At 55.5% G+C, this 10,517-nt stretch overlaps 1 long non-coding RNA gene across 2 annotated transcripts; it reads right to left on the reverse strand.

The window, feature by feature from the left end:
• Nucleotides 1-3,620: 3,620 nt before the first annotated feature.
• On the reverse strand, nucleotides 3,621-6,569 carry LOC310891300. 2 transcript variants are annotated; one of them, XR_014577507.1, is made up of 4 exons: nucleotides 6,460-6,569; nucleotides 5,907-5,995; nucleotides 4,030-4,167; nucleotides 3,621-3,722 (listed from the first exon to the last, which is right to left on the reverse strand). It is a non-coding gene; the product is annotated as an uncharacterized lncRNA (long non-coding RNA). The 2 variants fall into 2 exon arrangements; XR_014577508.1 differs by lacking the exons at nucleotides 5,907-5,995; nucleotides 6,460-6,569 and adding an exon at nucleotides 4,647-4,709.
• Between the last annotated feature and the right edge of the window lie 3,948 nt (nucleotides 6,570-10,517).

Raw genomic sequence — 10,517 nt, forward strand, 5'->3', positions numbered from 1 at the left:
CAAACGAATCTAGTCCAAAGCTCCTAGATGCTGGAACCACATGATGAATATGTAAGGCCTTTAGCCTTAGCTGCTTTGATCTACTGATCTTCTCCAATTGGACTACATTGCTTGTTGCTATACCTCCAAGGGAACACAACACAGTTTGGATAAATTCACAGTCTAGAAAGAGCTCCAGCAGGAACATGGGTCTCCCTTGCTACCATCATCACAGAAGGTGTGGCAGCCACAGGGCCACTTCATTCATTCACTCACAGAGCACCAATAACAAATACTCCTTGCTGTAATATTCATTTGTTGCAAAACTACATTCTTGCTCCATCTCCACACCTAATATAGATGCAGCCTTCGATGAATAGACTTTCTTCAGTGTTCCAGTAAAAGTCATTGCTTATTAAGTTTAACTGCCTTTGAAAAAATAATACTCGGAGGTCTGTACAATTGGCAGCACAGGGGTTGACCCATATATCATCAAGGGTCTGTCTGGAACGGTACGAGCTGGTAATAGTTTTGTTTCAGATGTGTTTCAGCTATGCCCATTGCCTACCACAGAAGCAGGAGAAAATGCCTCTTTACTGTTCTACATGTCCAACGCTCCATTTGAATTCTTCTTGAAGTTAGGGCTTCCAACAATCCAAACCAGATGCCCAGCCTCCCAATCTAATGCATGAGCAGAGGGGCTCTCTGAAACACCAGTACAGACTAGGTGAGAAATACCTTGAAAGCAGCCCTGTGGAGAAGGACGTGGGGGTACTGGTCGATGAGAAGCTCAACAGGAGCCAGCAATATGCACTTGCAACCCAGAAATCCAACTGTATCCTGGGCTGCATCAAAAGCAGAGTGGCCAGCAGGGCGAGAGAGGTGATTCTCCCCCTCTGCTCTGCCCTCCAGAGTCCGGGGGATGGAATAGCAGGGCTCCCAGCACAAGAGAGACCCGGACCTGCACTTGGTCCAGAGCAGAGCCACAAAAATGATCATCAGAGGTATGGAGTACCTCTCCTATGAAGACAGGCTGAGGATAGACTCAGGTAAGGAAGAGATTTTTACTGTGAGGGTGAGGAGACACTGGAAGAGGTCGCCCAAAGAAGCTGTGGATGCCCCATTCCTGGAAGTGTCCAAGGCTAGGACAGATGGGGCATTGAGCAACCTCGTCTGGTGGGAGGTGTTCCTGCCCATGGCAGGGGGGTTGGAACTTGATGATCTTTAAGATTCCTTCCATCCCAAACCGGTCTATGATTCTATATGCTAGGGAATAGCCCTTTGGCCAGTTTGCCTCAGATGTCCTGGCTGTGTTGCCTCCCAGCTTTTTTGCAACCACAGCCTCCTCACTGGCAGGGCAATGTGAAAAAAAAAAATAAAAAAGCTGAGCACCTGTGCCAGGGACACCCAGGGAGGACACTGATACAGCCGGCCACACAGACAACCACAGACAAGGCGCTGCTTGCAACAGCACCCACACACAGGCCTCACGTAACACACAGGCACAGACAGCCGAGTCCCCTCCTGCCCTGGGGCTGGCAGAGACAGCAGGTCACTGCTGCAGGCACACACACGGCACTCTCGGGGTTCACAAGCACATACACACCCGCACACCTGGCCCTGAGAGTCCTTTCACATGCCCTCAGATTCCCCATGCCTCTGCCTGCTCCTCGTCCCCATGGGCCTCCCCTCCAGGTCTGCCACGGAGCTCCCCTAGCTAGGAGGGAGCTATGGGGACGTGGGCTGAGACACAGACTTCTGCCCTGGAAATGCGCGCAACTGGCAGCGATGAGCATCATGACGGGAAGCCACACTTAAGACAGCGCAGGCATAGCAATGGGAGCCTTGGAAAGAGCTCTCCTTTCAACCCACATTCCTCTTTCAAAGCAGAGATCCAGCTTATGCGTACTCAAGTCTAGGGTGGATGAAGTGACACAAGCAGTCTGTTTGGGAAGAACCCCGGTGCTCTTTATTTTCCATTCAGGGGTGGAAAGCGGGAGAGCTTCCCAGCCCCTTTGCTCAGAGCTCCGCTGCTGCCGCCGTCGCCATTCCCAGCACCTTCCCCTCCACTGCGGTACCAGCATCTAGCGCTAGGGAGTCAAAAGAAAAAAGAGGATGAGCAGGTTGTGTACAGGCTGAACACAGAGAAATACTGCAGGCTTAGCTCGGGCCGTGCACGTAGGGGTCTGCTTCCCAGGAAGCTTCAAGGCTGCCGAGAAGTGAGACAGATGCCTCGTGCCCGAGCTCACGACAGGGTCCCCAGGGGTGCAGCTCACCAGCCTGGGGCTGGGTCAGGTGGAGCGGAGGACCCTGGGTATTCTGCACAGGTATTCCCCCTCAGGGCAAGGTGTCCTGGCGTCAGCGCTCTCCAAAGGAAGGACAGCCTCTCGGCTTTGGAAAGGGGAGAGGCAGCCATCCAGGGGACCCCTCTGTTTTCAGACAGGACTTTCACATCCCACATGGGAAAGCCTGTTCTGGGTGCCCAGCCGCTCCCCGTCAGGTGTCAGGGAGCTCCAGTCCCAAAGTCTCCAGAGTCTCCAAAGCCTGCGTCCGTCTCGGGAGGGGTGTCGGAGACGTGCCCTCTTTCTCCCAGTGCTGCCCCCAGGGGAAGGATGGGCCTTGCAGCAGCGGGAAGCACCATCCCTTTTTGGAGATACTTACCGGGGGAGCTGCTGCTGCTGCTGCTCTTGCCGCAGCCGGTTTGCCTCCGCAACATTTCTGAATACACTTTGTTGATGGCGATGCGGCTCCAACCTTTCCAAAACTTGGAGTGCTCGTGGGGAAAGGCGGCTGCAACAACAGGAGAAAGGGATCCCTCAGCCTCTGTCAGACACCCCTTCTGCCTCTCCCCTCATCCATGTTATACATTAGTTTTGGTAGAAATCATTCCCGACACATCGTGGGTAAGGTAGATCGAATTTCTATTTATTTGAGCAACTCAGCAAGCAGCGATAAGTAAAACAGCGCTGGGCGGCCGGGGAGTCTCCTGCTCCGCCAACGGCGCGCACCTAAGCCCGCCAGAGTCTCCATTTATAGCCTAGTAGTTCCGGGTTTAGTGGCACATCCTGGTGTCTTCTTACGACTGCGAGGCCTGTTGCTAGGGGGTCTTCGTCAGTCCTCTGGTGGTCGTGGGGATGAAGATCGTTGTCTTCCTCTGCGTCGGGGTCGTGACTTTGCTGCTGATATGTGTGTTCTCATGTGAGGGGGAATGCCATTTTGCCCTTTTTTGGAGCTGGTTTCTACTGCAATTGTTAACTTAACAGGAAATTCCTATACTTGTTTTTTTCCTTCAACAGGACATTGGGGGTATAAGCAGTTAACCATTGAAAACCTTCCCATCAGCAATATTTAATGAACAAACAAGGCTTTACCCATTACAATCCAGACCCTGCACCCATGCGGTGCCACGTGCACCCACCCTTTCAACCTGTGGTGAGTTTTAGGCCTTGGCGGTAACCAAGGTCATGCCCGCTTTAGGAGGAATCAAAGGGTGTCACAGGCAACCCCAGGACTCAGGGACCAGGCTCCTGGACATGTCCTGACATCACTCAAGAGCTACTCCAGTGCCCCACGACGGGAACGGAGCCGGCACACACTTACTCAGGCTGGAGTCTCTCCAGCTTGCCTGCTGCTCCCAACTCCTCTGCTGGGGCAGGGTTCTCAGCCTTCCTCCACCTCTTCCTGACCTTGCTCCTGGGCTGGGCTGGAGGATGGGGAGTCCGAGCATGTTGGCTGTTGAATCGCTGCAAGGAGAAGTCCCTCTCATCAAACAGGACTGGACATACAGCTGCTCTTTCCCAGAGGACCTCTTGAAAGGACCCTGCAGCAGGACCTGCGAACCAGGCGACTCGGCGCTGCCAGCCCACGTCTGGCTGCTGCTTTTATCCCTCACTTTCTGCTGACAACCTCTCCCTCACAGGGAGGAGCAGCAAAAGCCCTGACCTGCGGCCTCGTGCCCGTCCTGCTCCCACCACCCTGGGACCTGCCGCCCTCGGAGCCCGGGCAGAGAGGATCGCCGCTGTTCTCAGCGGTGTTGATCACTGCCAGTACCTGGGGTATCTGTTGGTCCTCCCCCTCAGACCAGGCTTCCCATGCAGCCATGGCTGCCTGGGCTTGCTCTTGTAGCTTTTGGTACGTGGGCCATGAGCTGTCTGTTTGGTCCCACTGTGAAGACAGGTTCCAGACCTCCTGGAGGAAAAAAAAAAAACAAAAAAAACAACAAAACAAACACAACAGCAGACAGGATTGGTCTCAGCTGTCCCTCAGGCCTAACCCACACTCCTGCCCCCTCGCCTCAGCCGGTCTGTCAGCAGTGCTTCGACCCTCAAGGATGAGGGGCCCTGAAGCTAGGCCAGGCTCCTCAACTCGTGACAAACACAGCTGAACAGCCCGCGGTGACCAAAGCCCTCTGCCATCAACGACTCAGAAAGGCCTTGCTCCTTTTCCATGGCCCCTGGTCAAAATGAAGTGGCTCATGGCAACACGGGAGGCAGTAAGAGGCAGGGAAGGTGTGCGGGACGCCACCTTCCGTCTCCTGAGGAAGAGATGAAGGAGGTAACAAATGTGAAGACGAACGCATCCCAAGGGACCTGCTCGGGATCGCTCCACACAGAGGCTTTTGTACAGGCCCAAACAGCACAGTCATTGCAGCAAGGCAGAGCAGGTACCTGCAGCGCTCTCCTGGAGGCTTCAGGAGCAGGGAGCGCAGTGGTGGTGGACTTGGCTTGAGGAGCTGTTTCCTGCCTGTCTGCCTTCTTCGTCCCGGGGGAGCTGCCTGGACACGGGGGGAGCACGCTGCAAACAGACGCCGGGAGGAGGCTGCATGAGCCCAGGGAAATTCGGTCTCCAGTCCGCGCTCGCAAGCTGCGTCAGCCTCTGCAGCAGACGGCACTTCCGCAGCGAGCGGGCATATTGGACTGGCCGTGTTCACTTCAGCGGAGACAGAGAGAGCCAAACGCGAAGCTGTGGCACCACCTGCCTTCAGGAAGGCTCGGGATGCCCGTATCCAGGCCCTTTTTGGTGGAAGAAGGAGGGGAGCGGTGTCTTGTGCAAGGACAGGATCCGAGAGACACCATTATGGCCCACCCGGGCTTTACTTCAGCTTCTCCTCTGTGGCCCTGAAACACGGTGCGCTTATGGGTGGAAAACAGGTTATCGCTGGGGAGCCAGCGGAGCCATTGGAGAAAGCCGTCAGGTAAGGAGGCCAGTCATGCCATCTCCCTACCTCAGCACTCTCTTGTGCCTGCCACAACGTTTGGGATAGCGTTTGAAAAAAATGCCTGAAAGAAACTTTTCCATCTGGTATCACAGCTCCTTAGGCTGGAAGAAACAGCAGGGGAGATGGGGCCACGGCAATCCTAAGACACGGTGAGACATGTTAGAATGAAGGCAGGGGACGTTTGCTCCCACAGACAAGAAGATGGGCTCTGCTGCAATGTGGGGGGGCTCCTGAAGGGAGAAGAGCTTCTGCAACAAGGCTCTGCGTTCAGCTCCCCCAAGGATCGGGGCCCTGCTGGAAAATGAAGCTGGTGTGCCAGTCTCAGGCAAACGTGCTGCACGCTTGCCATCCGTTGAGAGAGCGGCCTCCGCTGGGACGTGTGTCAGGAGCCACCCTGCGGCTGGTGGGTCCAAAGGGGACATCTCTCCAGTGTGGCTGCAAGGGGCTCCTTCCTCCTTTCCCCCAGGGGTCTCACCTGGTAGAAGGCTTCTTCTCCACATCTTGCTGCCTTGTGCCTGGCTCCCAGCTTGTCAGGATGGGGAGGGAAAGCTACTTCCTCCTCTGCAGCAGGTTGCCAGGATGGCACTCTGAAACTAGGAAAGGAGGAAGCTCTTCCGAGCAGCTGCGTGGGCACTGCCTTTTAACCTGGTTCAAGTCAGCCAGCACGGGACAGGGACCACCCCCAGACAGCAGGGACCTGTTCCCTTACCTCTTCTGATCCTGCGCTCTCCTGCAGCTTCCTCCTGCGAGGTGGTGGAAACTTTGGCCTCCGGCCTTCTCCTCACAGTCAGATGAAACCTGGAAAACAAACGATGACACGGGCTTGAAGAAGGCTGGCCTCCTACCCGTTGCAGCTTGCTGGCAGTAATCCTCCTGGTGTCGCACAAGGCATGGCATCCCTTTTCCGTCATGTCCATGCATGGGGTTTGTTGTCAGTCTTCCCGCAGCACCACAGAAGGTAGCCTAAATTCCCCTCCACATGCAGGCAATTCTCTCTGACGGGAATCGCGGCAGCACGGGCACAAGAATGGCAGAATATGGAGGCTGTACAGTAACACTGCCAGGCTTTTTGCAGGGGCAAGCATCCAGACGCTCAGAAGAAACTCTCTTTGCTCGTGGAGAGAGCAGCTAAGGGGGCAAGCGTGGGGAAAGGCATTTGACTGGCCTGCCATGTCCGGGCTGGCCAATAGCAGTCAGGTTGCTCACCCTTTGCTAGGATTCCCAAAGAAATGGAAGTAGCCCCCAAAACCTCACCAACTTACGCTGTGGAGCAGTGCAACCAGGCCCGCGGCGCTCTCCGGACGTTTGACGCAGTCTAGATAAGACTTCACGCACAGAAAACCATCTTCGCGTGGCAGAACTCCAATGTCCCTGACGGCAAAGGGGACGTGCTCCTTGTTCCTCACGAGGAAGCAGTACAAGAGGATGGTCTCTTGCACGCAGTTCTTCGCCACGTGCAGCGGGAAGGAGGTGGCTCGCGATAGCTGCACGTACTTCAGCGGCTCAATCTTGACACCATCTGCAAGGAGAAGCAACATCCTCAGCGACACGGCAAGCCCAAGTTGCTTGCAACATTCAGAACAAGTTCCCAGAGAAAGGGTCGCTAAGAGAAAGAGCTCCTGGGGCACGGTTTCTTTTGGGGGAACTCAAGCTGTACCCTGACCGTTGGAGACAATCCTCTACTTCTCCCAGGCCTTTCCAAAGAGCAGGGAGAACAAACCGTTCCGGACATGGGGCAGGAAGAGGGGGGCTGCTGCCTTCTCACCAGGGAGGAGCTCAGTGGGACAGTAGATCTCCTCCAGCCACAACTCATCGATGTCCAGCTGGAAGAAAGGTCTTCGAACCAAGAGCAGCCCTTCTTTGCCATGGAACTGCTCTCGGACAACACCAAAGGTCCCGAGTCCCGCAACCCAAACGCCCTGCACACAGAAAAGACAGAAAGGCCGATGAGGGAGTTCTTGAGAGACGGGAAAAGGGATGGCTGTCAGAGCAGGGGGACACTGCTCTGTGCCCTGCCCACTCCTGAGGGACAATGGGGCAAGGTGGGGCACTTTGGAAAGCTTTGCAAAAGAGCCGCATCCTCAGTTTCTTTCGTCTCCCCCCTCACAGCATTTGCCAACATCCCTTGGCTAGAGAAGCGCCCAGAGGTTTCCAGCACACGGATTAGACCTGGCACTGATTCCCAGCAATTGTCCTAGGCACGGACCCAGGATATTCCCCCCTCTCTCTGCTCGCCCTCCCCACTCAGACCGCAGGGAAGAGGGAAGCCCTAGGGTGTGCCAAACACCTGAGAGGCAGAGCACATCTGGCCTTGGTTTCTCTCCCAGCTGGCCAAGAAGCTGCTCCGGGCACCCTGGGCAGTCTCAGTGCACCGCCATGCTGCTCGGGCAGGGATTGCCTCATGCAGGGCCCACGACACCGGCCCACCTTATCCCGCTTCAGCTCTTTCGGAATGTAGTCGCATACAGCATCCCAGATAGCCTCAGTCCCTGGAAAGCAAGGAAAAGACACCTCAGGCTCCAGGCCAGCCAGCTCACAACCTCTTGGCAAGCACCTCACCCAGGCGATGACACATGCAGGCATACACAAGCACCCCAGAAAAACACCACGCACGCATTCCTGGGACATTCCTGAGAGGCCTGTGGGAGCTGCAGGCCACACCTAACAAATTTGACTAACAAATACTTCAGCCCCCCTTTTCTAGGCAGTCCGGTAAAGTCTATCTGCCAATACTCTCCAGGCGCCTGCCCCTCAGCAGTGGAGTTTTGCATGTTTATCGGATTATTTCTCCAACATATGTCACACCTTTCGGTGACCGACCTAATAGTCTCCACCATAGTCCTGCGTATAAATGACTTCTTTAAATGCTTTAGCAAATGTTCTGTTGCCCCAGCGCACAGCATTATGCTCCTCCTTCACTAGACCATTTGTAAGGGAAGAGGGTACCACTGCTGGACCTGATAGGTACCTACCTGTCGGGCACCACAGCCCTGCGCAGCTTCCACGGTGTCTCACGGGCAGGGGCCAACAATTTCTGAAAGACTGCCCTTGTACTTAAAAAGCAGCGGTCTTCGCTCAGGGGCTCTTCAGGCCGGGGATCGGGGTCCTCTCCGAGAATCGCTCGGTGCTGCCTGAGGTTCCGCCATCCCAGGAACCGTCGAGGCTCTCCCAGGAAACAGTCCTCGAGAAGAGCTCCGAGACCCCAGCCGGGGCTAAAGGGCCAGTCTCCCCCTGACTGGGGCTGCCCACGGCCTGTCCCCAGGCCAGGGGAACCGCCCCAAGGTACACAACACGCCACGGCACGACGCAGGGCCGGGCAGCGGCTGCCCTCACGCTGCCGGGGCTCTGGGAGCCACCCCTCACAGCCTCTGCCTCCCCTCAGTGCTTCCCGCTCCTCCCTCCCGCTCCTCCCTCAGGGCTCGCCTCTCCTCAGCCCGGGCTCCGATTGGCTGCCAGAGCCGCCAGGCAAACGGAGCCCCACCCCCTGCCGGCTGGCTGGGGCTCGCTGCCATGGCAACCGTGCAACCGCCTGACCAGGCAGGGCGGGCGCCGCCATCTTAGGAGTCGTGGGCGGGCTGGGGGCGTCTCGGGGCCTGAGGGGGGGACCTGGCCTGTGTGCCCGGGGCGCCCCTGCCCGCCCCTGCCTTTGCTCGCTCCCTGTGCCTCACCACCTCGTCTTCCCTTTTCTTTGCGGTGTCGAACGCCCGAGAAGCCCGACAGGCTCAGGAAGGCGGCCATTCAGTTGCACAAGAAGCAATAGGGCCGGATGCTCCTGGAATGCTACTTGTTGCAGCTTTGTGCCTGGGTATCACTGTGAGATCAGGCTAACAGGATGAAGGCTTTGTTCCTCGTCCCTTCTGTTGAGAGAGGGGTTTTGCCTCTCGGCAGAAGCTATCCCCAGGCTCTCGGCATATTTAAGCAAACTAAATGCAGCTACAGCCTCTTCTTTGTCTGAGACCGGATCGCAGCTGATGAGGAAGTAACGGGACCAGCAAACCCTTTCTGGCTGCAGCAGCTTGGGCCCGGCTGCCCTGGCCCTGGGGCAGGAGGAGCTGCCTGAAGACCCCCAGGGATGGCACGGAGGGGCTGCGGGCCTCCCGGGGGCTGTCTTGTGCCTTGGATGTCCCATCTGTGGGGCTGAGCCCTCTGTGCCCCCAGGAGCTGCTGTGCCCTTCAGAGGGGCTGGGGCTGTGGTGGCAGTGCCCAGAGCCCTGCAGCAGCCTGCTCCGGACACTGCCCTGGGGCCAGCCCAGCCTGAGCTGCTGGACTGCGCTGGGCAGAGGGCAGGGAGGTGGGCATGTTAGCGTTCATGAAAACACATAATCCACAAAGTGATTATACGAAGGTGCTTTATTAGGCGCCGCAAGTTAGGGGCAAGCCTGCCCAAATCTAACTTTGTCCGATTTGTTCACTCAGTTCTCTTTTATCTCCTAAAATATTACATATGCATTAGGTTTCACAACTCATCTATGCATATTCATTTCCTAGCTCCGCCTAGCCCCGCTTCGTATGCTAATTATCTTATCAGTCCTTCTGCGCTTGCGTATTACTCTCGGGTGGTCGTCGGGATGAAGTAAGATGTCTTATTGTTAGCGTTCATGAAAACACATAATCCACAAAGTGATTACATGAAGGTGCTTTATTAGGCGCCGGAAGTTAGGGGCAAGCCTGCCCAAATCTAACTTCGTTTGATTTGTTCTCTTAGTTCTCTTTTATCTCCTAAGATACTACATATGCATTAGGTTTCACAACTCATCTATGCATATTCATTTCCTAACTCCGCCTAGCCTCGCTTCGTATGCTAGTTATCTTATCAGTCCTTCTGCGCTTGCGTACTACTCTCTGGTGGTCGTCCGGGTGGTCGTCGGGATGAAGTAAGATGTCTTATCAGAGTTGAACTTTTTAACCTTTCCTTCTCACGCATGCTCTCTGAGCCCTTGGTCTCAGTCCAAACCGCAAGGTTGGTTTGATCCAGTTCCCAGAGTCCAAGAAGCCCCAGTTATCCAGATGTCTTGCAAATTGAGCATTCTTTTAATCCTCCTTACTCCTCATCATGAATTGGTGCATTCTCATGTTACCCTTGCACATATCTCATATGTACCCTTGCACCTTTCTTCCAAGCGCAGCCTCGGAACAGTACATCGCAAATGTAACATATTAAACAATATTGTATTATTTCTTCTTCTATTACTAACATTTCCCCCCTTTGAAAGCATTTCACTCCTTTCGAGGAGTGGTTTTCTGCTAGGGGAAATGACCCAGGTGTGAAGAAGTGTGTGTGCCAGGTGAGGGAGGGAACCCCAGGGATCCCTTCAGGCTG

This window comes from Anser anser (assembly GCF_964211835.1).
Source record: "Anser anser genome assembly, contig: HAP1_SCAFFOLD_157, whole genome shotgun sequence".
Taxonomy (NCBI): Eukaryota; Metazoa; Chordata; class Aves; order Anseriformes; family Anatidae; genus Anser; species Anser anser.